At 45.5% G+C, this 25,248-nt stretch overlaps 1 long non-coding RNA gene across 1 annotated transcript; it reads right to left on the bottom strand.

Annotated features, from left to right (window-relative positions):
• Positions 1–13,592: 13,592 nt before the first annotated feature.
• On the bottom strand, positions 13,593–18,261 carry LOC119969986. Its single transcript, XR_005461501.1, has 3 exons — positions 18,020–18,261; positions 17,080–17,198; positions 13,593–14,111 (listed from the first exon to the last, which is right to left on the bottom strand). It is a non-coding gene; the product is annotated as an uncharacterized LOC119969986 (long non-coding RNA).
• Positions 18,262–25,248: the final 6,987 nt, after the last annotated feature.

The following is a 25,248-nucleotide window of genomic DNA, read 5'->3' on the forward strand; positions in this document are numbered from 1 at the left end:
TCCAGCTCCTTCCCCAGCTGCATGCTCCCTATCCGTTTGACCAACTCCTCCAGTCCAACCGGCGCCCCCAGTCCCTCCACCTGTCCCTCCTCCACTCAGCCGGTCCAGAAATCACCCCATCCCTCCCTCCTCCACTGAGGGTTCGGACCGATACAGTTCCTTGTGGAAGTCCCTGAAGACCCCATTGATGCCTACCCCACTTTGCACCACGTTCCCCCCCCTATCCTTAACTCCACCGATCTCCCTGGCCGCATCTCGCTTCCGAAGCTGCTGCGCCAGCATCCGGCTCGCCTTTTCCCCATATTCATACACCACCCCCTGTGCCTTTCTCCACTGAACTTCCGCCTTCCTGGTGGTCAACAGGTCGAACTCAGCCTGGAGACTACGCCTCTCCCTCAGCAATCCCTCCTCCAGAGCCTCCGGGTACCTCCTGTCCACCCTCACCATCTCCCCCACCAACCTCTCCCTCTCTCTCTGCTCTCTCCTCTCCCTATGGGCCCGAATGGAGATCAGCTCTCCCCTAACCACCGCCTTCAGCGCCTCCCAGACCGTCCCCACTCGGACCTCACCATTGTCATTGGCCTCCAGGTATCTATCAATTCATCCTCGGACCCGCTCGCTCACCTCCTCGTCCGCCAGCAACCCCACCTCTAAGCGCCAAAGCGGGCGCTGGTCTCACTCCTCCCCCAGCTCGAGGTCCACCCAATGCGGGGCATGATCAGAAATGGCTATCGCCGAGTACTCAGTATCCTCCACTCTCGCAATCAGCGCCCTACTCATAACAAAGAAATCAATCCGGGAATAGGCCTTATGCACATGGTAGAAGAATGAAAATTCCCTGGCCCTTGGTCTCGCAAACCTCCATGGGTCAACCCCTCCTATCTGGTCCATAAACCCCCTTAGCCTCTCCTGCCCGTCCTGGACCTGGATCGATCCAGTGCCGGATCCAGCACTGTGTTTAAATCTCCCCCCATTATCAGGCCCCCCGTCTCCAAGTCTGGAATCCGGCCCAACATGCGCCGCATGAAACCCGCATCGTCCCAATTCGGGGCGTATACATTGACCAGCACCACCCGCTCCCCCTGCAGCTTGCCACTCACCATCACATACCTCTTGCCACTGTCTGCCACAACATTCGACGCCTCGAATGACACCCTCTTTCCCACCAGGATCGCCACCCCCCCGATTTTTTGCATCCAGCCCCGAATGAAACACCTGGCCTACCCATCCCTTCCTCAATCTAACCTCATCCGCCACCTTCAGGTGCGTCTCCTAAAGCATGACCACATCCGCCTTCAGCCCTTCAGGTGCGCAAACACGCGGGCCCGTTTACCTGCCTATTCAGTCCCCTTATATTCCAGGTTATCAGCTGGAACAGGGGGCTACCTATCCCCCTCCCCCACCGACTAGCCATTACCCTTCCTCAGCCCACCACGTGCCCGCGCCCCCCACGGCGGCAGACCCCCATCCTGACTCCCTCTACCTATTCCAGCTCCCTCTTGGCCATTCCAGCAGCAACCCGGTACCCCCCCCCCCCAACACCTCCCCCAGCTAGGACCCCCCCTAGCTGCATTGCTCCCTCCATTGCACTCCCATAAGTCAGCTGACTCCTGCTGACCCCGGCCACTTCCGCCACTCCTCGACCCCTCCCAGCGTGGGGCTTCCCCGCCTCCCCATTGCCCACCAGCAGGTTCTCCTCCTCCCCCTACCGCTCTCAGCGCGGGAAAAAGCCCACGCTTACCAGCTCCGGCCTCGCCCCCTTCAGCCCTCAGCACGGGAAGAAGCCCGCGCTTTCTACCTGTCCGACCCCGCCTCCTCTGACGCTCCCTTTACCGTCCCGATCCCCTCGCGGGGCCCCAACCCCCCTTCCTGCCATCAGCCCCCCACACTGCAGGTCTGCCCCCTCCCCGAGCCCATCCGACAGACCCAAGCAAAAAAACAGTGCTCCACCCATCCTAAAAGCAACAAAGAACCAACAATAAACAGAGAACCCCCTTCCCCCCTCAAAATGTAACACAGCTACACGCAAACCCCCGTGCCCAACCCTCAGTTTGAGTCCAATTTTTCGGCCTGTACGAAGGCCCATAAACCCCTGGGCCGTCCGGGTTTCCAGCAGCTTATCAATTAAAGCCTTCATCGGCTCCAGCAGCTCCGCTTTAAGCTCCCTAAAGCAGCGCTGAAGAGCCTCCTGCTGCTCCTGCGCCCACTGCATCCACACTGCCTGGTCTCCGCCCGCCGCCATCTTGTGCTTCTTCCCTCGCACCTGCTTTGGCTTTGCTACCACTTTTTTACTCGCCCCACTCCTGGTCCAGGCCATATACTGCTGGGGAAATGTTGCTGACTCCTTCCCACGTTGGGAAACGTCGAAAAAGTACCGCTGGGGGCCCTGAAAAGAGCCCAAAAGTTCGTTCCTAGCGGGAGCTGCCGAACGTGCGACTTAGCTCCGCATAGCCGCAACCGGAAGTGTCCTACATAGGAATTAATAACGACTTTGTGAACATGTACAGGCCTGGTACAAATTAGTTATTAACTTTTACATTCTATACACTGCAAATTCACTTCAATTACATAATCAGCAGATATTTATGCAATCAATTTAGAAGGCTGTAAACTAATGAAAGGGTCAAGTTGATGGAACCATCAATTCGCTAGACACGTGCTTTAAGATACGAACAGTGGTTTTAATCTACTTACAACAGAGCCAGCCTGTTCCACGTTGAACTCTCGATGAACTGAACGACTGGCTCTGAGCATTGGTATTTATACAGCAGTCCAGGGGGAGGAGTTGTGGGCGGAGCCAAGGGTGGAGCCCTGTACAAACTCCTAAGCATTCCCAGCACTACTCCCCCTAGTGGTCAGGCAACACAACTGCGCTTACAAATGCATGGTCTCATGTATATACAATACAGTGTGAATTACGGAGTTACATTCACCACACAAGTTAACATCATAAACCACAAGAACTAAGGTTAGGTGGACTCTGAATGCTGATTGAAGCTCAAAGTAGTTCCTCTGTTTGAGTTGATCATGACATTGCATCTGAAGGATAACAGCTTTGTGTCGCATGCATGCACTTTCATCAGCAACTTGGTCAGTTCACTTGTCATTCTTACCAGTTGAAATTAAGATAATTAATTGACAACTGATAAGTTAAACAATTAATGGATGATTCACCCCCAGATACTTCAGACTCTAAGGTGGCTCTAGGTGCCCAGGCTTATCCTTGAATTTACACAGGAACACACAAAATGGGAGCAGGGGTAGACCATACACCCCCCTCTAGCCTGCCACACCATTCACTCAGATCATAAACTTTTACATTAACTTGACTTTCCCACCCTGTGGCTATCTGTTGATTCCTTCAGTGGTCAAAAAGCAATTGATCACAGTTTTGAATATTCTCATCAAATGAACGACGACAACACTCTGGGGTAGAGATTTCCAAAGATGCACTATGATATGAGTGATGACATTTCTCCTCACCTTAAACCTAAATGGCTGACCTCCTTTTCCTAAGACTATGACTTCCAGTTCGAGGTTTTCCAGCCATGGGGGCCAGCCTTTCATCATCCGCCCTGCCAACCCCCCCCCCCCCCCCCCCCCCCGGGAAGAATTTTATATCTTTCAATTAGAATGACTTTAATTCTTCTAAACATCAGATAATATCATAGCTTAGGTCATAGAATGTCCAGTGCCGAAGGAGGCCATTTGGCCCATCGAGTCTGCACCGGCTCTTAGAAAGAGCACCCCATTTAAACCCACACCTCCACCCTATCCCCATTACCCAGTAACCTCACCTAAGTTTTTTGCCACTAAGAGGCAATTTAGCACGGCCAATCCGCCTAAACTGCACATCTTTGGACTGTGGGAGGAAACTGGAACACCCAGTGGAAACCCATGCAGACACATGGAGAACTTACAAACTCCACCCAGACAGACACCCAAGGCTGGAATTGAACCCGGGACCCTGGTGCTATCAGGCAGCAGAACTAACCAATGTGTCACCGTGCCGCCCCAAAAATAAATGAACAAATGGCCAATAGGAGACAGCATTAAAGGGCTCGTCCGGGATTTGAACCTGGGACGCCTCACAAGCTCCGAGCCTGAAACACCCAAAGCGAGAATCATACCCCGAGAACAACAAGCCGGCACGAATATAGACCCATTCTACTCACCTATCATCCAAGGAATCAATGTTGTGACCCTCTGTTGCATACCCTCCAACGTACGTATAGCATTCCTTTGGTAACAAAATCAAAACTGTACACATTACTCCAGGTGTGGTCTCACCATAGCCTTGTATAGTTGTAGCAAGGCATACTTACCTTTATACACCAGCCCTCCTTCTATTAAGACAAACATACCATTTACTTTCTTAATTGCTTGCTGGAACTCAATGTTTACATTCCGTAATTATTATATAAATACAGCCAAATCCCTTTGAATATCAACATCAGCGAGTTTCTCACCATGTAAAACGTATTCTGATATTTCATTCTTCCTACCAAAGTTATATTTTCACACTTTCTCACAATCTGCTCCTCTGCCACCATCTTACCTGATAATTTAACCAGTTCATATAGCTTTGCACCCTCTTTGTATTCTTAAAGAAAACACTCCCATCTAGCACTGGAGCCATCTTGAATATATTACCCTCAGTCCCCTCATCTAAGTCATTGACATAGATCATAAATAGTTGATGTCCCAGCACGGAGCCTGGTGGCACTTCACTAGTTACACACAGCCATCCTGAAAATTACTCTTTTACTCCTACTTTATCTTGCATCTGTTAATCAATCCCCAATCTTTGGCAATGTATTACCATCAATTTCAGGAGCCCTAGGCTTGTGTTTCAGTTCCCATGTGTGGTACCTTATCAAAAGTCTTCTGAAAGTCCAAATATACTCCATCCGCTGGTTCCCCCATATCTACTCTATTGCATGCTCAAAAACAGGTTTTTCAGACACTATTTCCCTTTCATACACCATGTTGACTCTGTCTAATCATATTGTGATTTTTCCAGGTTCCCGGTTACCACGTCCCAAACAATGGATTTTATTACTGATGTCAGGCTAACTGTTTTCTCCTGCCTTCATTTTCAAACAGAAGGGTTACATTTGCTATCTTCCTATCAATGTTCTAAAATCTAGGGATTTCTGAAAGGTCAGAACCATTGAATCTACTATTTCTGCAACCATCCCTTTTAAAACTCTAGGTTATGGGCCACCAGATCCAAGGAAACATTTGGTTTTTGGTCCCATTACTTTCTCCACTTTGCAAATGTTATTTCTTTTAAGTTCCTCACTCTCATTACATCCTTGTTTCCCTACAGTTTCCATGTTTCTTGTCTCTTCTGCTGTGAACACTTACAAAAATGATTTGTCTAACACCTCCACCATTACTGTATTCCTCATTATAATCTCCCCTGTCTGTGCTTCTAAGGGATGCATGTTAGTCTTCATTAATCCCTTCCTCTTTAGATATTTGTAAAAACAACTCTTAAATGTGTTTTTATTTTATTTTTCTTGTTCGCTTACTCTCATATTCTATGCTCTTCCTTTTTGTCAATTTTTGGTCATCCTTTGCTGGTTTTTAAAATGTTCCCAATCCTCAGGTTTACTACTCCTTTTGCAATATTTTCGGTCTCTTCTTTTAATCTAATAATATCCTTAACATCTCTAGTTTGCCATTGGTTGTACCATTTTACTAGCAGAGCTTTATTCCTCATGGAATATTCAATGAGAATTATGAATTATCTGTTCAAATATTTGTCATTGAGAAATTAGATTAAATATTGTGACGCGATCTATTTAGCCAACTTGCTTCTCGTACCTCCATAATTGGTTTTGGCTAAATTTACAACCCTAGTCTTGGACATTAAAGATCCATCATATTATGGTCTTTACTATAAGATTACTAATTAACATTTTCTCATTACATAACACTGGATCAAAAATAGCCCTCCTTTTAGTTGGTTCCTGGACATATGGGGCGGAATTCTCCGCAAGGCCCGACGCCATCGTGAAACCTGGAGAGGTTACGACGGCGTCGGAAGCCTCTCCCGGCCCCCTATTCTCCCCTACCCGGGGGGGATAGGCGGGCCGGGAAACTCGGCAGCCGGGCCTTGTCCCTGGCTTCAAGGCCCGGCGCGCCAGGAATGACGCCGCGGCAGAGCCTAATGACGTCAGCCGCGCATGCGCGGGTTGGACAGCTCAAACCCGCGCATGCGCGGTTGCGGTCTTTCCCCTCAGCCGCCCCGCAAGACGTGGCGGCTTGATCTTGCGGGGCGGCGGAGGGGAAAGAGTGTGTCCCCTTGAGACGCCGGCCCGACGATCGGTGGGTACCGATCGCGGGCCAGTCCCCTCCCGAGCACGGTCGTGGTGCTCAATCCTCGGTCCGCCCCCCCTAGGCCCCACACTTACCTGGCGTGCCATGTACAGGACGGCAGCGACCAGGTGTGGTTGCCGCCATCGTGAACAGGTCGGGAGCGGCAGGCCGCTCAGCCCATCCGGGTCGGAGAATCGCGGGCCCCCGTGAGAAACGGCGGCCCGCGTTTCTCCGAGCGGCGTGTCAGAAAACCGGATACGCCATTTTGGGGGGGTGGGAGCGGACCTCCCGCTATTCTCCCACCCATTGTGGTTGCGGAGAATCGCGGCCGTTGTTTTAGAAAATTGCCTCAAATTGTTTCTATGAACTTGTTCTCCAAGCTTGCAATTCACACAAGATGCCACCTTGGTAAAAGACTTGAAGCATCTGCTGGGAACAGCTGCACAGAGGATTGTTAAGGGACTGATTGACAATTACATTTCCCTGCTATTAAAGAGTGCAGCCTTGAACCAGCACCCCACCCATAATCCTGAGGAAAAATAAATAAAAGAGGCTGCATGGCATTTTTGGCAGTGAAACTTCATTTAACAACCTCTTCTGACAGTCACCAGCCAAACACGAGTTTTTTTTTAAATGTTCAGGATTTTAAGCACTGCTTAAATCCACGCTCAGCTTTCAATATTTCAATATTCACTTGCTGCTGGAGATCGACTACATTTGAAGACAACAATTACGGCACAATGTGAGCTTTCTGGGACATTTTGTTAAAATTCACCAACATTCTATCAATATTTTTGTCTGGCAATTCTCCCAAAATTTCACTTGGAGTGAGTAGTGTTCACTCTATCTTACAGGAAACAACAGAAAGGAAGGGCTCAGTCATGGGCTTCGAGCTAGGGGTCCCCCATTACTCTGGACAAGGATCTGGAGGAGGAGATGAGGCCCAGCAGAGAAACATGGGCAGGAAAATGAAGAGGACTCTCAGCAGGAGGATCTATCCACCCAGGCTCTTCAGAGAGCACAGGTCTTACACCCATGCTGCCATGGGAACCTCTCATTTAAATTCAAAAGTGTTTGGGAACAGGAAGGGATTCCATTTCCTCAATGTGCAGCTCATGTGTGACTATAAGATCATGAGACGTAGGAGCAGAAGTAGGCCATTTGAACTATTGTGTCTGCTCTGCAATTCAAAGAGATCTTGACTGGTCTGATATGATAATCCTCAACTTCACTTTCCTACCTTATCCCCGTAACCCATGGTGATTAAGTCTTTCCATCTCAGCCTTGAATACATGACCAAGCTGCTACAGCACTCTGCAGTAAAGAATTCCACAGATACACTGCCCTCTGAGAGAAGAAATTCCTCCTTATCTGGCCACATATGCAGATGAATATCTGCTACCAATGAACTGCTACCATGTGTTTACAATGAGGCATCATCTGTCCCACAGATCTTTGAGTCCCAGTGCAGTGTGGCTATTAGGTGACAAGGGTTATCCTCAATTTCATGATTCATGACTCCTCTAAGAAAGCCTTGGATACCAGCTTAGTGCTCGTACTGTGAGAGCCGTTCCGCCAGCAGAAAGGTAATTAAGCAGGCAATTGGGGTCCTCCATCAGACCTTTGGGTGCCTTGACCAGTCAGGAGGTGCCCTGCAATACTCAGCCAAAGTGATGTGCCCAGACTTATGGTGACTTTCTGCATGCTCCACAATCTGATGTCAGTGAGAGATCAGCCATTAGCACCAGCGAATGTGCCAGAAAGAAGAGGCTGAGGAGGACGGAGACAAAGGAAATACCAGTGATTTCCAGATTAATAGCCTGTGCCTAGATGCTCATCACCATTTATTGGAAGAGAATTGTGGGAGACATCTGCCATATAGAACATAGAACATTACAGCGCAGCACAGGCCCTTTGGCCCTCGATGTTGCGCTGACCTGTGAAACCCCTCTAAAGCCCACCTACACTATACCCTTATCGTCCATATGCCTATCCAATGACCATTTGAATGCATTTAGTGTTGGCGAGTCCACTACTGTTGCAGGCAGGGCTTTCCACGCCCTTATTACTCTGAGTAAAGAACCTACCTCTGACATCTGTCCTATATCTATCTCCCCTCAATTTAAAGCTATGTCCCCTCGTGTTAGACATCACCAGCCGAGGAAAAAGGCTCTCAATGTCCACTCAATCTAATCCTCTGATCATCTTGTATGCCTCAATTAAGTCACCTCTTAACCTACTTCTCTTTAACGAAAACAGCCTCAAGTCCCTCAGCCTTTCCTCGTAAGGTCTTCCCTCCATACCAGGCAACATCCTGGTAAATCTCCTCTGTACCCTTTCCAATGCTTCCACATCCTTCCTATAATGCGGCGATCAATACTCCAAATGCGGTCGCACCAGAGTTTTGTACAACTGCAACATGACCTCATGGCTCTGAAACTCAATTCCTCTACCAATAAAAGCTAACACACCGTATGCCTTCTTAACAACCCTCTCAACCTGGGTGGCAACTTTCAGGGATCTATGGACATGGACACCGAGATCTCTCTGCTCACCCACACTACCAAGAATCATACCATTAGCCCAGTACTCTGTCTTCCTGTTATTCCTTCCAAAATGAATCACCTCACACTTTTCTGCATTAAACTCCATTTGCCACCTGTCAGCCCAGCTCTGCAGCTTATCTATGTCCCTCTGTAACTTGTAACATCCTTCTGCACTGTCCACAACTCCACCGACTTCAGTGTCATCTGCAAATTTACTCACCCATCCGTCTACGCCCTCCTCCATGTCATTTATAAAAATGACAAACAGCAGCGGCCCCAAAACAGATCCTTGTGGTACACCACTAGTAACTGGACACCAGTCTGAACATTTCCCATCAACCACCACCCTTTGTCTTCTTCCAGCTAGCCAATTTCTGATCCAAACTGCTAAATCACCCTGAATCCCATGCCTCCGTATTTTCTGCAATAGCCTACCGTGGAGAACCTTATCAAATGCTTTACTGAAATCCATATACACCACATCAACTGCTTTACCCTCATCCATCTGTTTGGTCACCTTCTCAAAGAACTCAATAAGGTTTGTGAGACACGACCTACCCTTCACAAAACCATGTTGACTATCTCTAATCAAATTATTGTTTTTCAGATGATTATACATCCTATCTCATTATAAACCTTTCCAAGACTTTGCCCACAACAGAAGTAAGGCTTACTGGTCTATCGTTACCGGGGTTGTTTCTACTCCCCTTCTTGAACAAGGGGACAACATTTGCTATCCTCCAGTCTTCTGGCACTATTCCTGAAGACAAAGATGACTTAAAGATCAAAGCCAAAGGCTCAGCAATCTCCTCCCTAGCTTCCCAGAGAATCCTAGGATAAATCCCATCCGGCCCAGGGGACCTATCTATTTTAACACTTTCCAGAATCGCTAACACCTCCTCCTTATGTACCTCAAGCCCTTCTAGTCTAGTTACCTGTATCTCAGTATTCTCCTCGACAACATCGTCTTTTTCCTGTGTGAATACGGTCGAAAAATACTCATTTAGTACCTCTCGTATCTCCTTGGACTCCACACACAACTTCCCACGACTGTCCTTGACTGGCCCTACTCTTACCCGAGTCATTCTTTTATTCCTGACATATCTATAGAAAGCTTTAGGGTTATCCTTGATCCTACCTGCCAAAGACTTATCATGTCCCCTCCTGGCTCTTCTTAGCTCTCTCTTTCGGTCCTTCCTGGCTAACTTGTAACTCTCAAGCGCCCTAACTGAACCATTACGTCTCATCATTACATAAGCCTCCTTCTTCCTCTTGACAAGTGTTTCAACTCTTTTAGTAAACCACGGTTCCCTCGCTCGACCACTTCCTCCCTGCCTGACAGGTACATACTTATCAAGGACACGCAGTAGCTGTTCCTTGAACATGCTCCACATTTCCATTGTGCCCATCCCCTGCAGTTTTCCTCTCCAGCCGATGCATCCTAAGTTTTGCCTCATCGCATCATAATTGCCTTTCCCCCAGATATGACTCTTGCCTTGTGGCATATACCTATCCCTTTCCATCACTGAATTAAACGTAATCGAATTGTGGTCACTATCACCAAAGTGCTCACCTACCTCCAAATCTAACACCTGTCCTGGTTCATTACCCAGTCTCAAATCCAATACGGCCTCGCCTCTCGTTGGCCTATCTACATACTGCGTCAGGAAACCCTCCTGCACACATTGGACAAAAACGGACCCATCTAAAATACTCGAACTATAGTGTTTCCAGTCAATATTTGGAAAGTTAAAGTCCCCCATAACAACTACCCTGTTACTTACGCTCCTATCCAGAATCATCTTTGCAATCCTTTCCTCTACATCTCTGGAATTTTTGGAGGCCTATAGAAAACCCCTAACAGGGTGACCTCGCCTTTCATGTTTCTAAACTCAGCCCATACTACCTCAGTAGTCGAGTCTTCATCAAACGTCCTCTCAGCCACCGTAATACTGTCCTTTTTTTAAAAAATAATTTTTATTTAAATTTTCACAAAAAAGAAAATAATAACAGAAAATTCTAAGAACAAAAAAAACAGAACCCCCCCCTCTCCCGCCGTAAATACAAAAGAGCGTAATACTGTCTGTCCTTGACTAACAATGCCACACCTCCCCCTCTCTTACCACCTTCCCTGAGCTTACTGAAATATCTAAACCCCGGAACCTGCCTTACTTTCCACAAGTGGTGATGCATCAGGAAATCTGTTATCTGCACTATACCCTTTTCAACCCTTCCTCATGAAGAACGCACAAAAAAAGGCCACTTCCACCACTTCTCAAATACCATAATCACTCTTTATCTGCAGTAAAAGCAAACAATGGCGACATCACACAACTAAGAAATATTTTACCTATTGCCCCTTAGCGGCTATACAAAAAGTGTTGTTGCCTACTTTAGTGCTTTGATGAAGAGTAACGCCAGTACAGTAGCTGGCGAGGTGGATAACTGCTGCAGTATGGTAGTTCTTTCTTGGCTTCCATTTCCTCTGAGAACAAGGTGGATTTTGCTGCTGGGACAAAGCTGGAAGGGTTAGTGCGTGCGACCAGTACAAGTAGGGTGGCACAGTAGCACAGTTGCTTCACAGCTCCAGGGTCCCAGGTTCGATTCCTGTCTTGGGTCACTGTCATGCGGAGTCTGCATATTCTCCCCGTGTCTGCGTGGGTTTCCTCCGGGTGCTCCAGTTTCCTCCCACAGTCCAAAGATGTGCAGGATAGGTGGATTGGCCACGCAAAATTGCCCTTAGGTTAGGTGAGATTACCAAGTTACGGGGATAGGGCTGACGTGTGGGCTTAAGTAGGGTGCTCTTTCCAGGAGCCGGTGCAGACTCGATGGGCCGAATGGCCTCCTTCTGCACTGTAAATTATATGATTCTATGAAGAGAATGTGTGGGATAAGACCATATGAAGTTTGTCAATGATGATAATTTGGAGAGATCAAGAATCAGGAACAGGGAAACAGGTGTGGCCACATACCTCTTGGAAATATTCCCCCTGCTCTGTCCTGGGCCACAGCATCTCCCTCTCCCCTCCTTATTCACAGCCACCGTGCCTCCTCTCGGGGAGTGATATCATGCAGGCATGCTTCTCCTCCTAGAGTCAGGTCCTGCTGTCTGTTAAATGCTATATTCTCCTTGAAGGGAAAGTGCGGTGATTGTGAATATGTGTATTGGCAAGTGTGGCAGAGCTTCACGTACGCCTCCTTCAAACTGGTTTATTGCATTCGCTGCTCCCAATGCGGTCCACTCTAATTGGAGAGACTAAACAAAGACTGGGTGACCACTTTGCAGAATTTTTGGTCAGTCCGCAAGCAGGACCCAGACCTTCCTGTTGCTTGCCATTTTAACTCACCGCCCTGCTCCTACATGCCTGCTGCAGTGTTCCAGTGAAACCCAACAAAGTCTGGAGGAACAACACCTCCTCTTCCAATTTGGCACGTTGCAGCCTTCTGGACTTAACATTGAGTTCAACAACTTCAGATTGTGAACTCCCTCCTCCACATTCATGCCATTTTTATTTCTATCAATTTAGTTTATTTTCTTCCATCGATCTGTTTTTCCTTCACCATTGTCTCCCCTTCCCCCACTTGGGCCATCTGTTCCCTGTTCCAAGTTGTCTTTTGGCACATTGCCATTAACACATTCTGATCCCTCAATGTGCCACCACCAGCACCTTTCTTAGTCATTATCGCCAATTTACATATTCTTTATCTTTTTGTCCATGACATCTTTGTCATGGCACAGTAGCACAATGTTTAGCACTGTTGCTTCACAGCACCAGGGTCCCAGGTTCTATTCTGGCTTGGGTCACTGTCTGTGCAGAGTGTGCACCTTCTCCCCGTGTCTGCGTGGGTTTCCTCCGGGTGCTCCGGTTTCCTCCCACAAGACGTACTGTTGGGTAATTGGGACATTCTGAATTCTCCCTCTGTGTACCCGAACAGGTGCCGGAATGTGGCGACTAGGGGCTTTTCACAGTAACTTCATGACAGTGTTAATGTAAGCCTACTTATGACAATAATAAAGATTATTATTATTCTCCACTTATCGCTCTCTATCCAGCCCCACTTCAAGCCACCACCACCACCACCCCCCTTCCCCACAACAGTATAAATCTCATCCTATTTCCAGTTCTCTCTAGCTTTGACAGAGTTGTCCAGACTCTCTCTACAGATGCTGTCAGACCTGTTGAGATTGTGCAGCATTTTTTCTTTTTGCTTCAGATTCCAGCATACTCAGTAATTTTCTTTTATCATATTGTATTGGCAGTTATGTTTATGCATTTGTGTATATTTGAAGTCTCACGGTTGAAGATGTGAATGATACCCATGAAGGTGGGGGTGTAGGAATATCAATGTATGGTTAGATGGTGAGTGAAATATATTGAGGTTGTGATACCGGTGGTGGTGTAGTTATTTGAAGTGTGTTTGTGCGATGGGATCTTACCTTGTCAACTCATGTTACGTCATTACATTTCTTGCAAGAATAGAGACATGTCCTGGTGCCAGGGCTCCTGGCTGTTACCTCCCAGCAATATCCTCCCACACGAGTCACATTAGCCATCTCTGAGGCCTCCTTCCTCCGGTGGGACCCTTTGGACATTCTATGCCAAGGCCTCCAATGCTGTATTCAAGAACTTGGATGCTCACAGAAGCAGAACAGATACAAGGGGACTGAAAAACCTGGCTCAGACCAATAAACCCAAATATTCAGATCTTGAGTGCTGACAATGATTCTCCAGCATGTCTTCTAGATTGGCCAAAAGTGGTGTTGCTTGAATGTATTTTAGGTCATGACATCATATGCTTACAAACCAACAACAAAAAACTTTTCAAGAGAATACTCCTTTGAAAATACTGCTTAATGGTCTCAGCATTGGCACTACCAAAGGCTAATTCTTGTAATAAACATAAAAGCTCAACCTACTATGATAAGACATGTTCATCTCCGTAACAATTCTATGATTTGTTTTTAATAGATCCAGTAGAATAATATTTTGGTTCCATTGCTGGAGGATCTTTCACACATTTAGCTTTTCCATGTATAATCACCACCCTGACTTGAGATTTGTTGCCTTTCCTTCACCATCACTGGGTCGAAAGCCTGGAATTCTCTTCTCACAACACCGTGAGTGTACTTGCACCAGATGGACCGAGGCAGTTGAAGAAGACAGTTCATGAGCATCTTCACAAAGGGCAATTAGGAATGGGCAATAAAGGATGGCCTAGCCACTGAGGCTCAAATCCCTTGAAAGAATGAGAAAATAAATAAATAATGCTGTGAGTTTCATCGTAAGTCTGTTTATAGTGTAATAATCTTGTTTGGTGGCCTGTGAGCTTTTCATTACGGACCTGGTTGATAAATCAAACAAATGAAACCCATCCGAATGTGGGAATGGTCGCACAGGTGTTACTCATTAGTCAGCCCAATACATATACTATGTTCATTTTCTTATGTTCCACAGAGCGGAATGATAGGATACAAGTTCGCAACCTCCGATGTGTTAAGCTTCCCATCTCACTTGAGTCATTTGTGAATGTGCTTCCCCCACAGAAGGGAAAATTCTAGGGAGGGGAGATAAATCTTGGGCAATCTTGCGTACTTTCAAGCTGCAGGGGATTGACAAGGATTAAGAACAACTGACATGCTGGTCACATCCTGGACAAGTTGTGTGATGCAAACGGATCTAAAGCAGAAGAAAAAGTCTAAAATGGGGTTTGGAGATGAAGAAAAGAAGGGGTTTCTGGCACTCCTCAGGGCAACTTTAGTTTTGAACTAATTTTTCCTGTACAATCATTTTGAAACTCAAAAATCAGCACAGAATATAAGTGCCATTTGCAAATATGTGAAAGAGCACAAAATATTTGTAGTTATGAGGCATAGATATTCCACACCTTGTGTTATGTAATTTTGATGGTTCATAATTCATTACTGTAACATTAAAATGATGGCCATGTTTCCTGAATTTTCAATTTAATAATTCACAAATTATGTCCAACAGTATTTTTTGAAGGTGAAGCAAAATTAGAGTTACATAAAGCCTCACTTTATTTGACTGAATTTTAATGATGCTGCACAGATCATAGAAAGATGAGTATGGAAGAGACAGGCTGCAAGATCAGGGCTCATTTCTGCCAATCAAGCACATTCAATCTGTCTATTACCATATCTGTCTTTTCATGGATCTGTGGAATTTATAATTATCTCAGGGGCTTTACAACAGGAAAAGGGTTGTGGCTAAAAACAAACTAAATGCTGAAGGGTTCCACATTCAGCAGCGATGGGAATGGGGAACTAAAGTGTAGTATTTTCTGCTTGTTGTCCTGTCTCAATAGAAAATGTTGCATCCATAGACCACACCAAAATCCTTTCTTCCCTTTTTCCTTTCTTTGAAATCTTTTGCTGAACACTGTCTGAAAGGAGGACAAGCATGTAAATTATGCCAGACATTTTGTGAGCTCACATTTTCAGTACTGGAGGTGCACACATCACTGACTGACTAAAAAGGAACGAAGGGGTAAGAAAAAGGAAACCTAGCAAGGTCAGTAATCTTTCTGAAGAGAGCCAGATTGCTTCAAAGCCAGATTTGCTGGCTGCGATTTTTGTTTTTTTGTCTGTTAGCTGGGCCAGACGTGGTGGGCAGGGAATGCTCACACATCAGTGAGTAGCTGAGAAATATTGGAGAGAACAAAGTGCTTCTAACAGCAGTCGTCATGAAAATGAAATCAAAGAACGTGTTTTGATCGTGATTTGTTCTAAAAAGTTCTTTACTTACCAACAAAAAGACCCTAGTATCTACAAATCCCATTACCTCTCCGCAGTATTGCGATTTCTCTGACCAATGGCTAAAATAGCCAATTTGCATAGTGTGTAAATGTTAATTGGTATTATTGCTAAAATAATGCTTCCTGCACATCTCATTGCAACTATTATCCCCATCAAAAATAAACACTTTTCAGTGCTTCAGTTGATGCTTTGTTTTGCAGTATTTCTTTGCACTATCATTGTTTACATGACATGCACGTAGGGCAATTGTAAATATATGTGTTAGACATCAAGAGATACACTTATAACAAAATATGTGTTAAAGTGCAGGGAGATGTACAGTCTTTGATGCTGACCTGCTTCTTCTGGAGTCCTGCAGTTTGGGGTCAGTATGCATGAGTTTTCAGCCGCTTCTATTTTTCTTTATTAATCACTTCAAGTTTTAAATTAGTTTTTGTTTTCTGATGTCATAGCTCTTTATTACCTGTTTAAAATTACGTTTATTGTAATTATCATTGAAGCATTAGAAACCAATGCCAGGATTATTAGTCTTACGGACATTTCAGTGAAAATTTGTAAAGTTGCACTTCCATCTTACATTAGCACATATTGTCCCATCGACCTCAATTAAAAGTGACAAACAGAGAATGTCAGTATCAATGAATGTTTACACTTTGACATTTTTCCATTAGTTGCAGTTTTGAGGCATTTGCTTCTTTCTTTCTGTTCTGAAACTCCCTCCCTCCTCCTGTATCCGTACACTCAGTTAACATTTGCAAAACATATAATATATATGTTAAAGTGAACTATTAATTTGGACTGACAGCTCAAAGCCCTTCAGAGTAAGAAAGTACATGGAGAAACAATTTAACCCATCATAAAAACATCATAACATAATCATTTATGAGCTACCCATGATGTTATGCCAAACATTCAGAACTTGTGCCAAAAGCAGTACAGTGAGATTATTTTAATTCAAATGAAATGCTTCTTCATTGCATAATTATTTGTATTGCTTCCTTAATAGCCTAGAGGATGCTTTTGCGGGGCAAACTATCATAAAATGAGAACTAAATAAATGAGATTTTTTAATGACTTCCTTAGGTGCTGTTTGAGTGCTTTCCAGTAGCTCCACAGGACCTCTTTCTACAGCGTTGGACCTTTGCCAGTATGACAATCAGCAACTGAACAGACTCTTCTGTTGGAGATTATTTCTAGAGTTTCTTTTTTATTAGGGAACGGGGGTTATTTCTAAACTGAAACAGGATGTCCTGCTGATGTCTCAGGCTGTGAAAGGCTCCATTTTTTTTCAGCTGCGCCGGCTCTGTAAAATGGCTTAGTTTAATCCTGCGTACGGGTACATCGTAGCCGCAGATTTCTTTTATAACGCAGATGAATGCAGCCTGGCATTATGGATGAGCTTTTGTAGCTGAACTCCGAGCCACTTACAGCAATAACTTCATGCTCCTTCGGAAAGAATAACTTCACTGGCTCCAAGTGGCCACTGAGCCTCCAGGGGAAACATTTATTCCGCAATGGTGAACGTCTCGTCTGCCCTCTTATCACGGCTACAAAACAAAAACATTTTATGTGAAATGAATAGGCAAATATGAGTTGCTGTTAGGTTTCTCCGGAGCTGGAGATAGTGAATTGAGAAGGTGGGGGGGGGGGGGGGGAGCTAACGTCTCATTAAGTCACTGCATTGTAGAGTTCCTCAGACAGACTAACAACTTTTAACCCCACAATGTATTTGTGGCATGCAGCTGTAAAGGTGAGACCCATGCAGGCGATAGACTTCTCCCTGACTGCCGCCAAACATCACTTGTGACTGAGGAGCTGTCAGGAGGCGGACTTGCTGCAGGGGGCGCCTGACATGCAATTGGACTTTTTGCACAGTGCTTTGGGGCGAGTGACTGAGCTGAGAACTGATGGAGCTCTCTCTCTCTCTCTGCAGTTAGCAAACAATGGGGTGGACATGAGTGACAAGCAGCCCCAGGACCCGACTCTGTTAGTGTCTGCGTTACTGACGGCAGTACTCTAGTGGACTGACCCATACAGAATCTCATCATCATTGGAATCCAAACTCTGACACTTCTTCAGAGACCGCTTATTTTATGATGTGCTTTGAGCCAAGAAAGGGAACACTATCACTAAAAGTTCGCCCGAGCACAGTTTGGGTTAATAAGTCTACAACAGCAGTGGCTCTGTCCAAATGATGTGAATATACAGTGGATGGCTTCTTGCTTTCAAACCCCACACCCAATCTGCCTTGCCCAACTGTTAATGTACTGAATGAGCCGATTAACATAACGGGGGTGTCATCTGTTTAGGAGTGTGTTCAATAAGTCAAAATCCTGCAGACATGATTTCCTTCCCAATACGCCCTTACCTTCCTCTGCCTTCACGGCCTGAGTATTTTCTCCCGCCTGCTGTGTTGGTGGTGGTGGGGCGCAAACAAATCAGCGAACCAACTTTCAGAGAAACATCCTAACGCCGAAGTGGCTTTTCTAAACACAGCCCAGTGGATGGGATTAGTACCGGGTGCAAATGTTAGGAGGAGGCGGATAGAACATTAGTGGCCTAATGTCTCATCAGTCAGCAGTCTATAGTCACACAGTGCAACTCAAGATCAACAGCGGGTGACTCCACGCACAAGGTCATCGAAGGTGTAAAGAGAGCTCGATGTAAAAAAAGTCGTCTGTATATAGCCAAAAATTAGTAACATATTATCTGGCATTAAGAACATCTCATGGTTCTGTTGAAAGTGCCAGTCTCTTATTCATCACATTTAAAATTACAATGATATAGCAATCCCAGGGAAAATGGGACAGTTTATTTTGGTACCATTTATAGTTCTTTCTCTGTACATCAACATGAAATCATATTTAGTTGTAATTCAGATGTATATTGAGATTACACACTAGCCACTACATGATCAGAGTGACAGATTGCTGCCTTGAGGCCCAGTACTCCAAGCATCCACATGATTTATACTCTATTAAACAAATTGTGCTGTGTCTACTATTCTTTTTAATAATACGATGTGAATTCTAGCCCAGGATCACCTCAGTAGTTCGATATGTGCTACATACAGTAACACTTCAGATCTGATTATATGAAGCAGTAACCAGCTTGCTAGCCAGGCTGAACTAGGCTCAGATGGAGGTACGCCTACTCCTGATTGTTAAGATTGCGAGTTCAAGGACTGAAAAACATATAGGCTTATCCTATCCCCCAGTGCAGTACTGAGGAAGCACTGTATTGCAGTGTAGGCGGTATTTGTATTTTGGAAGAAATGTTAAACCAAGGCCCCTATTCGGGTGGATAGAAAGACTTCCATCACTATTTGATCAATAGGCAGTTGTCCTGGACAAGATTCATATGAAACATCTGCCTGTATGAAAATAATTACACTTCAAAAAGTAATTCATAGGCTGTGAGGTGTTTTGGGCATTCTGAATCAGTGAAAAATACTATATAAATGCATAATGGTCTTTGAGGAGCTGGAACAGACTCGATGGGCTGAACAGCTTCCTTCTGTACTGTGCTAGTCTACGATTTGGTTATTTCTTTCAAGCTGCTGTTATCTGTTAAGCTGTTCAAAAACGTTCAAATTCATAAAAACTATAGACACCACTGCATGCAACTTTGAATATATCAGCACTGCATTTGACATGTCTGGGCCAGAGGATCTGAACTTCCCTCTCTAAACCGTCTCCATCGCCTGCTTTCAGACACTCCTTAAAACCAAGGTCTCCTGCCCTAATATCTCTTTATGTGGTTCACTCTCACATTTTGACAGTGAAGGTTGGACGTTTTACAATATTAATAGTGTTATATAAATGCAATCTTTTGCTGTTAATAGTATAATGCTCAATTCTATGACATGACTGTATTGTGTCATCCACTAGCCAGTGATTTTCTGAATGTTACACACTCCTATCTGCATTTTAATCTATATGGTTAATTTTCATAAGGCACCCTCTTTGTGCGGCATCTTGGCAGATGACCACATATATAAAATGAGGGGAAGCATGCTTACAATTTCCTGATATGCATGGCCAGGTGGGTGAGGTTCCCCACCTCTAGCAAGCACTTGGAAAAGTGATCTCTTATGTGTAAAACACAGCATTTTCTACTCATCCTGCATCTTGGAGAGAAAACTAAAAAAAAGGTAACAATTAATGGAAAAATTACACTTTTGCAAGGTCACTGTTCATGTCTAGTGGGAGGTGCTGAAAAGGGTCCCGAATTTAAGCACACTTACTTAGACAGTCTTTTAGAAAGTAAATTTGTGATTATGTACTATCTTTCCTGACCTCTGCACATTCCAGACACTTTCCAGCCAATGACGTTCTTCTGAAGTGTAGTCACTGTTGTGATGTAGGAACCAAGGCAATCTTCCTGCACACAGTAAGCTCCCACACACAGCGATGTGACAATGACCAACACTGTGTCAGGGCATCAGCCTAGATTTTTGTGTTGAAGCTTTTTTTCTGGGACATTTACAAGATTCATTCCCTGCATGGCGGCTGATTTAGAGCCACTCGTTGTGATCTAATCGCTAGCTAGAGTGTTGCAATATGTTTTACTCACATGTTCATGCTTATTTACAAAACCTTCTCCAAGATGTCTGGTCCGCCTCAAGGTTAATCTAAAGAAAAAAAATGTTGCACTGTTTTAGTCTCATTTGAAAAATGGGAAAACATATTGGTGACAATCTGCATCCTGTAGGCACCATAGAAGTAATGCTGGGCTCCTCATATGCACACTGCTCAATATAATATATTCCGCAAGCAGGTTTGATTTACCTTCGGAATAGCAGGAGACATTGAGGAGAGACTGACGGCGGCTGTGTCCCACTGCTCTCCTTGAAAGAAGTCAGGAAGAAAATTTAAAAGGGATTAACTTTCCGCGAGTAAATCTATAAATCCAAACTGTGGGTTAATGCTGGACATGAATTCATACATTACATTATGACACAGTCTCAAATTTGGAATGTTGGACAGGCGTGCTAAACCCGATTATAACTGCATGTCATTCCTGGCACCACATTGGCACATCTGCTGCTCGCTAGTCAACAGCACAGCTGTTACCTTTCTCCATTTCAAACTGTTTTGGGAAAAAAAAACTTCAGCCCTGAGATGAAAGTCCACCAGCTTTACGGATTGCGTTCTAGGCGTATTACATTTGACAATTTTCTAGCATTGATGAATAAATCTACTGATGTGTTGGCTGACAGACAATTGCATGCAGCTATTTGCATTGGTTTAAGTCCTGCGCCCTGGCCCACAATAAATGCCCCGTTTAGCTTCGCTGTCTGTTATAAGAGACAAATAAACTCCTCCAATCTGATCACGCCCCAAAGTAAAAGAGTGCGCTCATCTGTCACAGTTTACAGCACATTTAAACCTGTTCAGCGTCAAACTTTTCTGGCCTGTTAAAAGCAGCAGAATGTTGCCTGGAACCATTCTGATAAAGTTTGAAATGACAGCCACTTGTATGATAAGTTATTGAAAGCAAAGTTACTTTGCAGATATGACAGCTGTGTCACTGCCTGTCAGCATGGACATTTCCAGCAGTGCCGATTAACGTGTGTTCAGTACTTCTGCTCTGCAATTTTGTCACTCAGTTTCAATGCAGTTGGAAGGATTTTGCTCAACATCCTTCAGCATATAGCTTTAGACCCATCCCAGTTTTAGCAGTCGAAAAACATCTCGGTGACCAAGCATATCCAGGTCACTGTGCATTGGTATAACATGGTGGAATATAGTTTGTGCAGGGGAATTGGGATTGGAGGAGACATCTGCTGCAATTGTCCTAAACATCATAAACATGCCGCACAGCTCAGGGGGCGATTGTTATGCGAGTGCACCAGCTTTACATTCCACATGTAGGATCTAAATTGTACAGCCCTCAAAACTGAGTGCAGGGCATGTGATCCATGAATACTTCATTCCTAGTTGACGTAATGTAAACAGCACAGCATCTTCCCATTAACTGCTCATTAATATGGATTTCCTGTGCAGCCACCACCAACTGTGCTATTGGTTAGCTGCACACCTCCAAGGCAGGCCCAAAATCAATACTTGCCAGCGCTATTTAAAGCTAGTTTGCACTGCTTAAAGCCAGTCTCCACAACATAACTTGTAGTTGCAGCAGGTGCTGGGAAACCTTTGTGAACGGAGTTTGACCTGGGAAAGAAGAATGGCCTACCATGGGAGACATTGGGCACTCAGAGTGGTGTTAGATCCTGCGACACGGGTCCCCTCCCTCAACTGTGTTGTGTAGGAAGCCCTGTGTCGCTTCCGTCTGATTAAGGTCCCTAACCCCACTCCTGCGGCCCAATCAGAGGCTGCAACTCTCCAATGCTGGCAGCGACAGCTGTTGTCAGTAATGCACTGTGGCCTACCCAGATGGCCAGTGCTGGATCCTAGGAGACAGGTGAGTGGATGATATGGTCGCTGTCAAGGGGTTGGAAGGAAATCAGACAATAATCATTATCTTTATTGTTACAAGTAGGCTTACATGAACACTGCAATAAAGTTACTGTGAAAGACCCCTAGTCACCACTTTCCGGCGTCTGTTCGGCTACACAGAGGGAGAATTCAGAATGCTCAAATTACCTAACAGCACATTTTTCGGGACTTGTGGGAGGAAACCGGGGCACCCGGAGGAAACCCGCGCAGACATGGGGAGAACGTGCAGACTCCGCACAGACAGTGGCCCAAGCCAGGAATCAAACCTGGGACCCTGGCGCTGTGAAGCAACTGTGCTAACCGCAGTGCTACTATGCTGCCCATGGATGCAAGAGCACGGGTGACATTCAGGAGCCCTCCCCGTTCCTGAAACTGGCTCCCTCACTCGGGCATTAAGTGCCTTTCAATGAGGGACACCCATATGAATCCACAGTCAAATCAGGGATGCTGGGTGGCATTCAGGAGTCATGAGTGACTCGTGCAAGTCCCATTGAATCCCTGAGTTATCACTAAATTCCCGTGGGCTCAGGAAAAATTGCCTTTGTTGACATTCCACCACAAAAGGGCAGCATTCTCGTGACGGGCCCTTCCCACCCACAAATAAATTGAGGACAGTTTTCCTGACACTGGGAATTATCGGAGTATACTCCTGCCTGGTTCCTCTGGCACCCCCACCATCCTGCTACTCTGGTAGCCTCCATTAAATTCAACCCCCACTTCTTTTCAAGGCTTCCCCTTGGTGGAGGGCCAGGCAGTAAAGGAAGACCAAGAAAACAATGAAGATGACTTTTCCAGGAGACACATCCGGAGTGAGACTCATACAGAGTGAGAGATTTAAACTTGGTAATTTGGTGCAGTGAGGTAATTCGGTGCAGAGTGTGAGGAGGTGCTTTTTAACCCTGGTAAGTGACTGGTAAGTAGTCTCTCTTTTTCTTTTCATTGTCTAATTTATTTATTTTTATTTTGAAATTGTAGTTGTTTAAGTTTACCAAGGGTTTAAGATATGGCAGGAGATCCCAGACCCGTGTCATGCTCCTCATGTGCGATGTGGGAGCTCAGGGACACGGCCACTGTCCCTGGCTCCTTCACGTGCAAGAAGTGTGTTCAGTTGCAGCTCTTGTTAGACCGCTTGACGGCTCTGGAGCTGCGGATGGACTCACTTTGGAGCATCCGCGATGCTGAGGAGGTCGTGGATAGCACGTTTAGCGAGTTGGTCACACCGCAGGTGAAGGTTACTGAGGGAGATAGAAAATGGGTGACCAAAAGAAAGAGCAAGAGTAGGAAGGCAGTGCAGGTGTCCCCTGCGGTCATCTCCCTGCAAAACAGATATACCGCTTTGGATACTGTTGAGGGAGATGGCTCACCAGGGGAAGGCAGCAGCAGCCAGGTTCATGGCACCGTGGCTGGCTCTGCTGCACAGCAGGGCAGGAAGAAAAATGGCAGGGCTATAGTGATAGGGGACTCGATCGTAAGGGGAATAGACAGGCGGTTCTGTGGACGCAATCGAGACTCCAGGATGGTATGTTGCCTCCCTGGTGCAAGGGTCAAGGATGTCTCGGAGCGGCTGCAGGACATTCTGGGGGGGGGGGGGAGGGTGAACAGCCAGCTGTCGTGGTGCACATAGGCACCAACGATATAGTAAAAAACGGGATGAGGTCCTACAAGCGGAATTCAGGGAGTTAGGAGTTAAACTAAAAAGTAGGACCTCAAAGGTAGTAATCTCAGGATTGCTACCAGTGCCACGAGCTAGTCAGAGTAGGAATGTCAGGATAGATAGGATGAATGCGTGGCTCGAGAGATGGTGCAAGAGGGAGGGTTTCAAATTCCTGGGGCATTGGGACCGGTTCTGGGGGAGGTGGGACCAGTACAAACTGGACGGTCTGCACTTGGGCAGGACTGGAACCCATGTCCTAGGGGGGGTGTTTGCTAGAGCTGTTGGGGAGGGTTTAAACTAATGTGGCAGGGGGATGGGAACCAATGCTGGAAGTTGGAAGGTAGTAAAACAGGGACAGAAACAAAAGGAAGTAAAGGGAAAAGTGCAAGGCAGAGAAGACATAGTCAGAAATCCATAAGGGCGACAGTACAAGGTACAGTGACTGAGGGGAGCACAGTGAATAGGCCCAGTAATAACAAAAGGAATAAAACTGGAGATGTTAAGATTCAAAACAGAGGTAAAAAAACCAACATAAGTGTACTTTACCTGAATGCTCGTAGTATTCGGAATAAAGTAAATGAGTTGGTGGCACAAATCATCGTAAATGACTATGATTTAGTGGCCATTACTGAAACATGGTTAAAGGATGGTCACGACTGGGAGTTAAATATCCGAGGGTATCAAACTATTCGGAAGGACAGAGTGGATGGTAAGGGAGGTGGTGTTGCTCTGTTATTTAAGGATGACATCCGGGCAATAGTAAGGGATGACATCGGTGCTATGGAGGATAAGGTTGAATCCATTTGGGTGGAAATCAGGAATAGTAAGGCGAAAAAGTCACTGATAGGAGTAGTCTATCGGCCACCAAATAGTAACGATATGGTGGGGCAGGCAATAAACAAAGAAATAACTGATGCATGTAGAAATGGTACAGCAGTTATCATGGGGGATTTAAATCTACATGTCGATTGGTTTAACCAGGTCGGTCAAGGCAACCGTGAGGAGGAGATTATAGAATGTATCCGCGATAGTTTCCTAGAACAGTATGTAATGGAACCTACGAGGGAACAAGCGGTCCTAGATCTTGTCCTGTGTAATGAGACAGGATTGATTCATGATCTCATAGTTAGGGATCCTCTCGGAAGGAGCGATCACAATATGGTGGAATTTAAAATACAGATGGAGGGTGAGAAAGTAAAATCAAATACTAGTGTTTTGTGTTTAAACAAAGGAGATTACAAGGGGATGAGAGAAGAACTAGCTAAGGTAGACTGGGAGCTAAGACTTTATGGTGGAACAGTTGAGGAACAGTGGAGAACCTTCCAAGCGATTTTTCACAGTGCTCAGCAAAGGTTTATACCAACAAAAAGGAAGGACGGAAGAAAGAGGGAAAATCGACCGTGGATATCTAAGGAAATAAGGGAGAGTATCAAATTGAAGGAAAAAGCATATAAAGTGGCAAAGATTGCTGGGAGATTAGAGGAC

This window comes from Scyliorhinus canicula, chromosome 8 (genome assembly GCF_902713615.1).
Source record: "Scyliorhinus canicula chromosome 8, sScyCan1.1, whole genome shotgun sequence".
NCBI lineage: Eukaryota > Metazoa > Chordata > Chondrichthyes > Carcharhiniformes > Scyliorhinidae > Scyliorhinus > Scyliorhinus canicula.